The 14,304-nt window shown below is 39.5% G+C and overlaps 1 protein-coding gene across 3 annotated transcripts in view; it reads right to left on the reverse strand.

Annotated features, from left to right (window-relative positions):
* Positions 1-14,027, reverse strand: part of TAFA2 (TAFA chemokine like family member 2) — a 472,775-nt gene extending 458,748 nt beyond the window's left edge. For 2 of the 3 annotated variants that reach the window (XM_059683445.1, XM_059683444.1), the window contains exon 1: positions 12,643-14,022. The gene's annotated coding sequence lies outside the window, so the exon portion shown is untranslated. Of the gene's footprint in view, positions 1-12,642 lie in introns of all 3 variants that reach the window. The other variant, XR_009451245.1, reaches the window with a different exon arrangement.
* Positions 14,028-14,304: the final 277 nt, after the last annotated feature.

Below are 14,304 nucleotides of genomic sequence, written 5' to 3' on the forward strand. Positions count from 1 at the left end.
TAGGCTTTAAATTCAAACCAGCCTCTTGGCATTGCTAGCTGTATGATTTTTATCCGTTTCCTCACCCAGAATTGAAAATATCACTCATCCCTAACTCCTAGCCATTTTATAGTATCAAATGAAATCACATGTATGAAAGCATTTCTATAAACAATACAGCACTATGTAAATGTACTTATGTATGCCTCTGGAACACATTTTGTTGTTTATTATGGAAAATAAAGATGAAAATAATTTCCAATTTTAGAATAAAAAATTAAAGATAAATTAATAAAATAAATATTAAATGTCTGAATATGTTCTAGATTATCCTTGGGCGGTACATGGTGAAGAATAAGAAACATTCCTTGACCTCAAGAATTTCATAGTGTGGGGAAGAGGCAGAGAGAAAGGACAGTGTTCAAGATATGTTAATAGAAGCATATGATGACCTATGGTCATCATTGACTTAAAGAAGCTTGGAGAGATCTAAATAAATTAAATCCAATTTGCCAATGAGAAACTAATGACAAAAATGTTTGGTAACATTCTTTCAGACTTCTAGTTTGGTAAAATACCTTGATGAAAATTTCTTATTCCCAGTTACAGTTTTTGCAAGTCCAAGGGAAAATTTTGGTTTGGCATCAGACATTTTTCTCTCAACAGTCTTACTTCTATTGGTTGCCAGTTTACCTCTTTGTTCCCCCAAGAACTGCAATGGATTTATTCTTTGTCTAACTTCTAATCTCTCAGAAAAGGTCAAGGATTTCCTCTTTTTTGTATAAAAATGCTAGTGAGAACAAACTTTCCTTTTCACCTCTATTTTCTCCCTTCCTAATTCCTCTTCCCATTGGAATTCCCTACCAAATGCAAACCTTCTCGGTCCCTGCCAGTTATTCCGTCTTATTTCTGTGTCTCATTTCACTCCAGTCTGCCATACCACCTACCCACTGAACTTGAAGCAGACTTCACAAATACAAAGTGAAGTGCTGGCCACAGACCCTGAAGCCCACCTTAAAGACTAGATGTAATCAGCTGCTAGGAAAAGACACCATGCAAAGAAAACCATAGCTAATCCAGTCTTCCTAGGATTATAACTTGGACTTTGCTCCAAAATAAAATTTACCACTATACAATAAGCCTGATTTTAATTCTATTGATTGATATTGAAAATTAGTACTATACAGTCCCTAAATTTTTCATTCATCTCACATTTGGTATTGAGTTGGGGAAGAAAAATAGGTCTTTTTCAATAAGTTCCACAGTAGTCCTAGCTCAATAAGCTTAGATCTCAATTATACACATCTCAGTGTTCTGGGACAATACAGGCAATAACGGGTCCATTTATTTCAAAGACTGTCTTTTGACTCATTGAGGAGTTCCAAAAATATAAAACAGATCCAGGGACATGGAAGCATGCAAGAGACATACTTTATACTTCAAAGAATATATCATATTCAAGGGTTTTAAGAAACGTTTTAAGCATATAGGATGCTAATATACACAATTTAACTCAAACTTTTAAAATAAAGGTGACACAAAAAATGCAACTAAGTTTTTGAGGATCTAATGAGTTGATTCTTGGTTTTGTTTTTTTGTTTGTTTGTTTGTTTTTTAAATATATTTTATTGATTTTTTTACAGAGAGGAAGGGAAAGGGGTAGCGAGTTAGAAACATCAATGAGAGAGAAACATCAATCAGCTGCCTCCTGCACACTCCCCACTGGGGATGTGCCCGCAACCAAGGTACATGCCCTTGACCAAAATTGAACCCAGAACCCTTGAGTCCGCAGGCCAATGCTCTATCCACTGAGCCAAACTGGTTAGGGTGACTCTTGGTTTTATAATACACATGCGTTTTCTTAATAATCAAATATTTATAAAGTTTTAATTTTGTAAAATCTTCAATAGCAGCAAGTATTTAAAATCTTTAGTTGATCTAGAAGAACTAAAATAAAATATTTGAATGCATATTATCTGTACTAAATAGTATTTAAATTTTAGAACACCAATAATTTTAAATATCATTAAAGCCAAGAACAATGGTATCACAATCAAAAGTGTTCCTGAAGGTGAAAAGAAGCAAATCTGGTTCATGATAAATTATGAAAATGCTAATTATGTAGATAAGAATAAATGGCATTAAATTCCCTAATGAATTATGAGTCAAGTCACTGACAAGAGCAATCAAAGTATATTCCATATGTGATTAACAACACTTAAGTTTGACATTGACAAATATTATTTAATTTACAGTAGAATCACAAGCATATGTGGTCTCTAAACCTCCAAACTACAGTAAATTGTCAAATATCGGTCAGCATGCTAATTTTATTTTTTTCTACTTGATATTTTGCCTAGAATGTATGTATTTTTTAATGCCAAAGTATCTTTCAGGTGTAGGTCAAAATCAATAGCCTCTCTCTATATTTTCCAAAACGTTCTCTCTGTCTCTCTCTCACAACAACATAAACACACACTCAGTTAGACAGAATAAACGACAATGCTTCACAGAATACTTTCTTACACACTGAAGAAATATGCAAAAAGACATTTTATCAATATGAGCTCGTGATCATCTTCCCATTAAATTCATCAAGTACCTATTATGTGCCAGACACTATGCTAAGCACTGGGAATCAATAGAAACATGATACACATAGTTCTTCCTCACAGAGCTTACAGTCTAACAGGCTCAGGAAAATGAAATCATATTATTACTTAGTTTTAAGCAAAGCTATTATATATATCAGAAACTTCGAAGCACTTAAATGAAAGAAATTGAGTAAGCTTTAATAGCATTACTATTGCAAACTATATTAATCAAACAACTTGCAAGAAAATAAATTGCTTCACTCCCTCAGACTGACATGTCTAAATCCAATCTCAGTTTATAATTAATATGCCAGCATAAGAAACATAAGAATTTTCAGGGCATTGATAAAACTGACAACAAAATAGTTTACCCAATGAACTGAGCTTCTGACATAAGACCCAGGTCAAACTTCAATACAATAGAGTCACAAACCTAGCTGTGACACTTGGCATTAGTAAAACTGGTTTAGAAAAAAAAATGCTAATGATATATAAAGAAGTAAAACTCCCTAAATAATAGGTCACTATGTCTTCAATCCTAAAGAGACCACTGTGGAAAGGTGGTTAGGATTAGCAGTGCAAAATGAAAAAAAAAAAAAAAAAAAAAAAGCAGAGATAGTCATTTCATCTATATAGAGATTTCATCTATATAGAGATATTTTATTTTTTAAACATTTTTAAAATGGTTTTTTTATTGATTTCAGAGAGAGGGAGAAGGAGAGATAGAAACATCAATGATGAGAGAGAATCATCTACCGTATCTGCTGTCTCCTGCATGCCCCCTACCTGGGATCAAACCCGCAACCAGGGCATGTGCCCTGACGGGGAATCGAACCGTGACCTCCTGGTTCATGGGTCGACACTCAACCACTGAGCTACATAGGCCAGGCAAGAAACAGCCACTTTAAATTGTAAGCCCACCAGTCAGAGAAAGACAAATATCACATGACCTCACTTATATATGATATCTAATGAATAAAATAAACTAACTAACAAAATAGATCCAGAGACATAGAAGCATGCAACAGACTGATGAATCTCATAGGGAAAGGAGAACAGGGAGGGAGGGGCAGGAATAGATTAACCAAAGAATTTATATGGGTAACCCATAGACACAGACAATAGTGCAGTGGGTGAAGGCCTGGGGAGGAGGTGGGAAGAGGGAGTTAATGAAGAGAAAATGGGGGATATCTGTAATACTTTCAATAATAAAGGTAAATTAAAAAATAAAATAGTAAGCCTAATAAACACACAGATGAACCATCATTTTTCAAATCCATCCTCTAGCCTACTCATAACTACTTAAGTAAAACAAAAATCTAGATATTGTGGCCAAAATTTTGACATTTAAGTCCTAAAGGGAAGCTAATATTGTTAAAATTTCAAAACTGATTTAGAGAGCCAAATATAATGCCTTAGTTAAGAAATAAACTTATTCCTTCAAGCTGTAGGAAGTGAATCAAACTTGTATTAATATATGAGGAACAGATAATGTCTGATTAATACTTGGGGTGGGGGGGGCGGGATATGTTCTCTAAACAAAAGACTAGAAAAATAAGGAAAACATGAATTCTGTGCTCAGATTAAAGAGCCTTTGAGAAAAGTGTTCAAAGTCAGTGGCCAGGTTTGGGCTGTTATTGCAGAGAGAAACCTGTCAGGGTTGGAGGCCTCCCACTTTTCTGCATGCATGAATGGAAGTTCGGAGTGAGAATGCTCTCTAAAGCCTTGCAACTCAAACTGTAGTCCGTGGGCCAACAGCATTAGTTTTACCTGGAAGCATGTTAGACATGCAGAATCTCAGGCCCACTCTAGAGCCTGCATTCTAGCAAAATTCCCCCAGATGGCTTGTGAGCGTTTTGAAGTTTAAGAAGCACTCATCTAAAAGAATAAGGCATTATAGAATTACAAGGCACATTCCAAATACATGGCATCAATTTAAACTTCTGCATTTCTAAATACAGAGATGAGATTGAACCACTCCTCATTATTATTCAGCTGCTCCAGCTGAGCCCTGTACTGGCAACTAGTCTCACTCCAGATGCCAGTAGGGTTGGAGGATTATGGCTAGAGATGACAGAGGGTCCCTAACTAGCTGTTCTCACATATCCCCCTTTCAACATGCTCCTTAGCCTGCATATGGCCTTCAGATATGTCTGTTGACCCACAGAGTATTTTAACTTTGAGTTCATTTAAAAATCTGAACCTTTCACATCAAAAAATCTGCACATCTAAGTTTCCTTCTACAAGCCAGAAAATCTGGCAATACCAGACCTACATTCTGGCATGGCAATAAGGGGAGCCAAGGTCCAGCTTTCTCACTTAGATGTTGGCCAGAATCTCCACCACTCCCTATGGTATCCCCAACACTGTAGCTGAAGCTGATGTCAGTTACCATTTGTCATCTTCTATTTGGTCTGCTTCACTCATTCACATTCGCACACGGACTCCTTAAGTGTTTGAATGTGTGACCCATTTAAGGGACTCTAGAAGTATCATGTCACTGAACTCAAATCATTCAGCCTATCTGAATTTATTCTTTTCCATGTGTAATTCAGGAAAAGGTGCTCCTGTTTGTGTTACCCTAGGTTTGATCATAGAACTTATGAGGTGGAATCAATCCACTCACTTTAAGTATATACTATGCTATTTTTCTACACATCTCACTCCAACTCAGACATTTTAATTATTTTAACAATTTCTTTTCAGAACTATGCTTCACAGTCATAAACAAGAATTAGTGGCAAGTGCAGACACAGCACAGTACATTCTTGAACCACTCCTCCAGATTCATTTCAAAACTTCAAGTAATATACTGAAATGGTAAATTCTATGAGAACAGGTGTCCTTGTCTTTTTTTATTTACTGAGAGACCCCAAACGCCTAGAAGTTGTTCAATAAATACTTATTGAATAAATGAATAAACTTTTCCCAGGAATGAAAAATTCTCAAAAATTTATACACAGATTTTGAATCAATGTGTTCAGTTATCAACAGGTATAGGAAGAATACTCATTTGCTAGTCTAGCTCTATTTTAGTTGTTCGTTTTATTTTAGTGACGATGAAAACCAGCAGTAAAGAAGAGACATGTAACCCTAACAAGCCTAAGACTCGTAGTCTACCATAATTTGTTTTGCAACAAAACAGCATGATATAAGCTAGACAAAATGGCTAAACTGAATTATAAGATTTAGTCTGATTCAATTTTATGTCCCTATATCTATAGTCTTTAGTCATCACCATAATCATTATTATCATTATCATCATCGTCCCAATTGTATAAAGCTGGACAACTTTTACAAATCACTTATTGAAAAGCATTTACAGAACACTTACTAATATGCCAGGAACTATGTGCTAGATGTCTCTTGACTGTCTAACTAAAAGGTATGTCTTATAGTACTATTACTCCCATGCCACGATGTTTAGTAGGTCTGAGCACAGAGGAAATTCTTTAAATTTTTAATTGTCTTGAAAACTTGACTTAAAAAAACACATTGCTGAGAAACTGAGGCTCATAGAAATAAAGTTATTTTCTTGTGGTTGCATGGTTACTTATTGGTAGAACTACAAAAGCATCTCCAGACCTCTTGCCACTGTACCACAGTGCTTTCATGATAGTCATTTTCAAAATGTATCTGCTAACCAAAATGCAAGCCAATGAATTTTAGCCACTCAGCAGATGATGGGATGAGCAAATATATCTAAGTCTGTCAAATAGCAAAATCTAAGTTTTGACCCAATTCTGGGTATATTTATAAACACACCAACAATCAATCTAAAAGGTGTTTCCAATAATGCTAAACATGTATCTTAGCAGGAAACTACTGTAATATAACATTTCAAGAACTAAAGCTGAAAAAATTTTTAGGTTAAAAATATCCCTTGAACTTAAAACTATTCAAAATGGTTTTATGGAGTATGAGATTGCAATGCCCTTTCACTTTGCTCTTGGCCTTTGGATTGCCTGACTGAAAGGTACAACATCTACCTCCTTTCTCCTTACACCATAAAAACAAAGAACTAAAGTTAGAGCTGTTCCGCTCAATTCAACTCAGCTTTCTGAAGAAAATACAAACAAAAGCAGGACCAGGTCATTGGTACTAGTATGTCTGACAGCCATTCTAAGAAGAAATTCACTGAACTCTCCAGCACTAACAAAATTGAGCATGCCATTTACTAGACACCTATAGTAAGGTAAAACTAAACTAAGAAAGAAATGCTAACAATAACCAGGTTTGTCCACCTTAAATTAATTTGAAACTGTCCATAAACTAATACGAATTAAAAAAAGTGTCTATATTGTTTTCCTCAAATGGTCTTTACTGGCTATTTCTGAATACTTGATTGATCTGAGCAGACATGAATTCACTGCATTAGTACATAGAACTATATTGCTTGAGTAGACCAAATTTTAGAGCCGTAGAACACTTACCCTCTTGAACAATATATTCTAACAAAGTCTCTGTGTCATATTACTACTAGCTTGAGGTTTTATTAAGATTCTTACGACCACATAACCCTTTTTTACTCCCCTGCTTTTGCTTACTTTAAACCCATAAAGACAAAGATAATGAAACCAGAAAAAAAACAGACTGGAACAAACAACACACCTTGCTTTTCTCATAAAGATGGTCTTTTTCATAATAGAGCAGGAGAGAGCAGACATATTTCCTTCCTCCAGTATTTAAGTTCAATTCTCACTGGAATCTCCAAGAAGGACATTAAAAAAGAAAAACTCAGCCAGAATCAAATAAAACTTTGCACAGTTTTTACATATAGATAATTTTAAACGATGGATTTTTGTTGTTGTTGTTGTTGTTGTTGTTGTTGTTGTTGTTCCAGAAAGAGTCTGTCCATCTCCTCATAGCCCAGGCCATTCTGGCTTGAAAACTTTATTCCAAAGCAAATGCACTTTTCCAAAAGTCTTCTGTCAGAGTGCCTACTATGGATACCTTTGTAAATGTGCTTATAAAGAGCTGCATAATCTGCAACAGAAAGCCAAAGTATTACTCTGTATTATTAAACTCCACAGAAAGCTCCATATGCAGCAACAGGAGGTCATAGGCAATTATCACTGGAAATTGAAAGGTTTAGAATCTTTGTATGACCTTTAAAGGTCAACACAGTTGCCCATTCACATGCATGCAATTATACAGTGACTAGTTCACAGCAGAAAAAAAAACCATAAAAAAATATTGAGTAAAACAAACCTTGCATTCATCAAAAGCCACTTTGCACTCTCCGGGCTTTATGTGAAGCATAAGCTTTACAGAGCAAAGGGGCTACTTGTCCCCATATTGTCAAAGTTCTAAATCCAGCCTACCAGCATAACTGCTAAGAATTCAACATTATCACAATATCCAGTCTCTCTGTAAAGAGTTTCAAAAATAACGATAAATTTAATTGAATGACTATGTTTGTGCTATTGCTAGGGAAAGGGAGACAGACGTACCTTCACTAACTGGCCATTCAGAGGAAATCATAAAACAATTACAGCTACTATGGAGTAATTCAGGAGACTAGAGGAAGTGACTAAAAGGATCTTATCTAATAAAAGCGTACTATAAGCTCTGATTCCTTAGTCATCTCTCATACCCCATCTGGGTCACTGTAAACAAAATGAAATGTTCTCCTTATAGTGAATACTAGTATATTCACTTTTCATCTGAATCCCAAGTAACCTGACAGTCTTGTATTTCCCAATGGTCATAATAATCAATTGCCTAAAAAAGGCCAGATGTTCACTGATTCCAGGGACTAAATGGCCTATCACTATAGCAGAGGACGAAATCCAACATATACATGTGATATATACATTGGAAGTGGGTGGGTTATGGAAATCTAATAGAAATTTGGCCTATAATATCAATATGTTGCTGGAAAATGCGTAGGTAACACTTGTAAACCAGAATAGTATGCTCTAACGTAATGCGAGGTTTATGTTTGGACTGTGGAGGTGCATATTTAATAAAGCAGCATACAGATATACTCAGTGTTTAAAATATGTTGAAATTCCCAGTCATGGTGTCAATAAACACATCCCAAAGCATCCCTACATAGAGGACAAAACTGATTAATTTTTGCATTTGTAGCCTAATAAATAAAAATGTAGTAAGCAGTTACACAGGCCTGAACAGAGCAAGGACAAAAATACCTTAAATAAAAAAACTAAAGAGGAAAAATATACTGCGTGTAACAGTGGCTCAAACAGTAAAACTCAATTGCAAATGACCTTGTTAAACCATGGATACAGCTGTACTGTAGGTCAAATCATGCAAAGTAGTGAAAAACTATGTACTAACAATGTACACATTTTTTATAGTTATTCTCACCTCCTTCAATACAAAAGCCAGCATTTTCCATAGGTGCCATTAAAAGCATTTGTATATATATATGCATGTGCATCTATATGTATAGATATAGAGATTAGATAGATATTGCAGAGAAATGTATTTAAATAGTACTTTTCTTCACGTTCCAATAAGTCTAACCATTCCTCTAAAAATTTCTGTTAAGAATAAGTGGAAGACAAGAATTGTTAGTTATATTTCATTGACAAGGACACTAAATCACTGTGCCAAATGAATAGAATCAGACTTTCGAAAAATTACCCAATAAACCAGTGGTGAATTACAACTAAAAAACAAAAACTAACTTCTAGGTCTCTGGTTGTCATGCCCTTCTCTCCACCTCCCCTATTTCAGCCTATGCTCCAAACCTAAAGTAAAACTGTTCTCTAAAAAGACTCATTGTGAAATTATTCCTCCTCTTCCAGTGGTATAGTTCAATATGCTTCAAATACAGTGTTCAAAATAAAGTTAACCAAAAAATTTCTGAACAAAATGGCAAATTCATCATATTACATGGCATTAAAAAAATCAATGCTTCCTAAGTAAGATGCATCATGTGAAATACTGTGCAAGTATGTGGACCAGATATGAGGTTGATCTAGCTAGTGTGGCCTTCATATCTAGCAGCATCTGTGCTAATGTGTTTCTTCTGTGTTTTGAGGGAACCCTACTAATAACAGGTTGATGAATTGCCATTGTAAATGTCAGGCATAGATCAAAGGGGACTATGTTAGATGCTTATTTTACCTCAACGTATGGTTTTTCACCCAGGAAACTAAACTGCATTGCACAGTAAAGTTCCTTATTTTTGCTTGAATCTTTAATGAACAAAACAGCTGCAGAATAATGCGACTTAATGAGGCATCCCTAATAAAATACTGGAGAAGTAAAAGCATGGGCACTGAACTGTTTGCACTCTGGTTGTTTCATCTTCCCAAATATATTAGAAATAACTGATGACACTTGGAGCATTGCTAGTTTAACACATGCATTAGAGAGGCAAATGTCCATCAGTTTGCAGCCACAGCTGAACTCAGGCAGAATCTGAGAATACCTTCTATTAGGGCCTGTGATAAGAAATCCTGGAAAATGCTGGAAAGGCACATTTTACCCTCCCCATGCCGGGTAATCCATAACCTGTAATAATGATAAACCAACCCTAAAATACACTCTCCATATTTCAGTGTTCAAAAACACATTGTAAAAGGGTCATTTGTTAAAATACTAGATCCAGGATCACTAAGATTTTCTGATAATACACAAAATAAAGTTTATAAAATCTTGTATTACCCCTAAATTTCATTACTTTATACATTTTTACAAAGGAAACGTAACCACATTTAAAAACAGGCCTTTTTACAGCTGTGTCCTCACATTTTATAACTTGGTGGTTAGTAAATACTATAATGTAGTCTCTACGCAATATGTATCATTTTTGACATAGATCCATGGGCATCTCAATAAATCTTCATTCTGCAATTTGTCATTGTTAAAGTAGCTAACATTTTTTCAGATTCAAAATCACGAACTCAGAAAACTTCAATTCCCCTTTAGCACAACTTGTGGCATTAATGTCAAGGTTTTGGTTCTTCTTTAAGGGACATATATCATACCACTCTATATTAATACGTAAGTTTATGCATCCTAAACTACAAAATTTTATTAAAGGTGTGCAAAAGAATCAAGATTTTCAATTTTAAAAAATGCCTAATAGAAAGCAAAACACTAAACTGTGCTCTGCCTCTTAAAAGAGTCACTGTGTCTGAGCATTCAGTTGGTGTGACACTGTCCTCATAGCATACTATCTGTAAATAATACAATCCCATTTTTATTGAAAATTCAGAAAACCAAAATAAAATGCGCTTCAGTGTAGTTGCTGATGGCCTTTCAATGGCTATTGATAGCTTTAAAAAATAGGACTCTAAAAAGAGGTCAATATGCAAACAATTGACCCAGGATGAGACAGAATGAAGTAGGAAAAGAAAAAATTAAATTACATGTGTATGATCATTCTTAGGGTTCTTTAGGTGCCAGATTTGAAACTGTAAAAGATTCACCAGTCTGAGAGTACACGTGGAAACATAGAAAGGCTGGAGTGAATACCTATAATCTTAATGCTCTGGTTTTTAAAGGCTTTAGAAGTGTTTTCAATCTCCTTTGCTAGCTATTGCCATTTAGCACTTTACACAGAAATTAATTACTCAACTGTCTTAACTTGCATTGCTTAATAGAGCAGTTTTAATGTGTTAATTGATAACAGTCTGAACATTAATGTCTCAAACAATCTAGTTGGGAAGACAGGAACCAGATAATTATCATTCAGTCAATAGTCATTGAAATTCATCCTGTCCTGAGAGAAGGACTCATATACTGACTGCTCTGAGGGGACTTTTCAGAGTAAAGGTTGCATACAGGCTTGTTTTGGTTGAGTTTTTTTGTTTCGTTTTGTTTTTTTCCAAAAACAACAAAATGCAAGAGGGGATTTAACACAAACAGAAGATATTTTTTCTGTCTCATTGCCACAAGCCAAACTCTCTTCAGCACCAGGTTGAAGAGAGGGAGGCTAGCCAGCCACTGTAGTAACTACACATCTGATTCCAAACGCTTCAGGCAATTGTTTAACACGGTCAGGAAGAGGAATGCTGAAGGGGAGAGCGCCGCGTCCACTAGGGGTGGGGAGGCGGCAGCTCTGCAAGCGCCCACAGTTAACTCCTTTTCAAGTGGAGACTAGAAAGCTCAGCCTGCAGTCCTCGGAGAAATCGGGCGGCGAATCTCAAACTTTCCTTTGCAAAGGCAGTTTCTGGAAACAACACGTTCCCCACTGGCAAGGGAGGACCAATAGCCTAAAGAAAACACCTCCAGATAAGAACCCGGCCTTCTGGGACAGAAGGGGTGAACGGACAGCAGGGCAATGGGGCAGAAACACCGTGCCCTGTTAGTAAGATCGAGAAGGCTCCCATTGGGAAAGAAATGAAAACCCATTCGCTTCTCGAAGCTGTTTGTTTGGGTTTTGTTGTTGTTTTGAACGCAGTTCGTCTAATGATGCTTTTCCCGGAGCTCTCTTGTGATATCCTCTATGAAAGCTTTATTTCACTCGGGAATAAAGCGTCCGTTCCCAAATTGAAATAACCCTTTACATAGATGGGGCCGAGGAACTTATCAGGACGATTCTTTATGAAGATAGAAGTGGGGAAGTCTCATTGAAACGAGCCTCCTTGAAACGCCCACCGTCTGCAGGCAGGCCCGAGAATTAGCTAATCAGAAGTGGACAGAAAGTAGGGATGTCAGAGGGGCGCCCTGGCACACCTCAACGGTCCCGCCTCGAACGCGACCCCCAACTCCTGGTGAGCAGTCCGAAATGATTACCAACCCGGCTGGACCTGGCTGGGGGATCCGGTTAAAACTCGCTTTCACCCTCGGCCGGGTCGCTCGCAGGGTTAGGAGAAATGGAGCAGAAAAGGAGGGAGGGCGCGGCGCTAGGAACGTCGTTCGTGCGCTCGGCTCCCCTCTCGGTGTCCCCCTACCCGCACCCCTACCCCGACAGCCCGCGAGGAAGACGCTGGCCGCCCGACCAGCATCGGCTCTCCCCTCCCGCCTGCCCCGACGAGCCCCCTTAACAGATCCGGACCCCGGGGAGGGGAAGGGAGGGCTTCCGGGCCCCAGTCCTCCAGCGGCCGCCCGAGTCCCCCGAGCCCGCGGGGGCACGGCTCGCACCTACCTGCAGCCCGGCTTCCTGGTGGCGGCAACACCTAGCGATGCTCCTGCAGCTTCCGCGGGCCCGCGCCAGCCTTATCGCTCTTGCATCGCTTCCAAGATGCCAATCCGCCGTCCCCGTTCAGGGGCATAGGGAACCGGAGTCCGGTGAGGTGTGCTCGTGGAGGGCTGGTGAGTGAGGTCCGGAGCGTGCGTGTGCGCGCGCGTGTGTGTGTGTTTCCTCCTCCGATGGCACAGAGACTCAGGAATCTCTTGACATTTACACCGGAATCCCCTTAAAGCGGATGGAAGGTGGAGCGAGCGAGCCTCGCCTCTTTTCCTCCCTTCTATGCCACGGTGTCAAAGTAATAAAAAAAAAATGTGTTTCCCCGAGGACAAGCCAAAGTCCCGCAGCCCTCGCCAGCGCCCGCGGTCGCCCGCCGTCCTCGCCGGATACGCGCGGTGCGCTCAGCTCCCCCCACTGCGAGAATCAAGGCGGTCTTGCAGCAATTACCGCCCTTATTCCATCTCTGATTTGTTTGCTTTTAACGCCGAGTACAGACTTTTCCTCTCGCCTCACGTCGTCTCTCCCTCTCACACACACTCACACAGGACTCCGTTCCTTCTCCCGCCCTCCCTTTTGCTCTCTGGGAAAAGGCAATTGGCCGGAACGGTTCACCTTCAGGAAAGCAGCCTCTGCCACGCACTTCTGTTCTCCGGCCCTCGCAGGTCCAGGAGTTGCTGGGGAGGTTCTGGGCAGGAAGGAGGAGAGGCTCTGAGTCGGCCGGTCGTCGTCTGCCCGCAAGCCGCCCCGGTTCCTCGGTGCAGGTGCCCGTGCTCCCGCCTTTAGCAGATAGGTCCCAGCTGATGCTCTCTCGGAGACTTAGCGTGAGTCCAATTAGCAGCCACGCCTGGCCAGCTGCAGCCCCTCAATCCCTCCTAGGAGTGCTGCGGGCAGAGCCCCATGCAGCCCAACCGCTGCCCCTCTAGGCATCCTGGGCTGGAAGGAAGGGAAGTCGCCTCTGTCCCCCTCTCCCCAGTACCTGGCACCGTCACCTCCGAGAAGGTGTAAGTTCCAACATCCAACTGGAGCGAGCAAGTGTGTCACTTCGCTAAAGGCGGGAGGGAAGACGGGGGAGGGGGCCTAGGAAACAAATCCAAATTACCGAAGGGAAAAAAAAGTAAACGGTTTAGTAATCAAATCCCCCTCTCCTAAGCGCTATGCAGTCCATAGACACCGGTGGTACCTTTTTTAAAGTCACCGAAAAGGGCAGAACCCCCTGTCCACCCACACCCCTTACTCCACCCAGCCTGGTTGGAGAGAACGCAGAGAGGGAATAGGTCCCAACACTCCAGGTTGAGTGAAGCAGTAAAATGGGGTGGCAAGACCAAACGATGCTGCCTCCCTCCGTCTGCCTCCCAACCGCCAGGCCTGTTAGCAGACGCAGCTGCTGCTGAGAGCAAACTGCGGTCCTGCAGGAAAAGACAGTAAAAAATGGGAGGGCGGCAATGGGGAAAAAGCTGGACTGTGTCTCCCTCTAGAGGGAGAACCGGGTTAGAAAGCTTTACTGGCTGTAACCAGGATTGCAATTTCTCCACAAAGGAAAAAAAAAGACACAGTATCTGGTTTCAGAGAATTTTGCGTTTTTTTACCAGTTCCAAGCTATAATGGTTTTGGAGAGACGAT

This window comes from Myotis daubentonii, chromosome 2 (genome assembly GCF_963259705.1).
Source record: "Myotis daubentonii chromosome 2, mMyoDau2.1, whole genome shotgun sequence".
Classification (NCBI taxonomy): Eukaryota; Metazoa; Chordata; class Mammalia; order Chiroptera; family Vespertilionidae; genus Myotis; species Myotis daubentonii.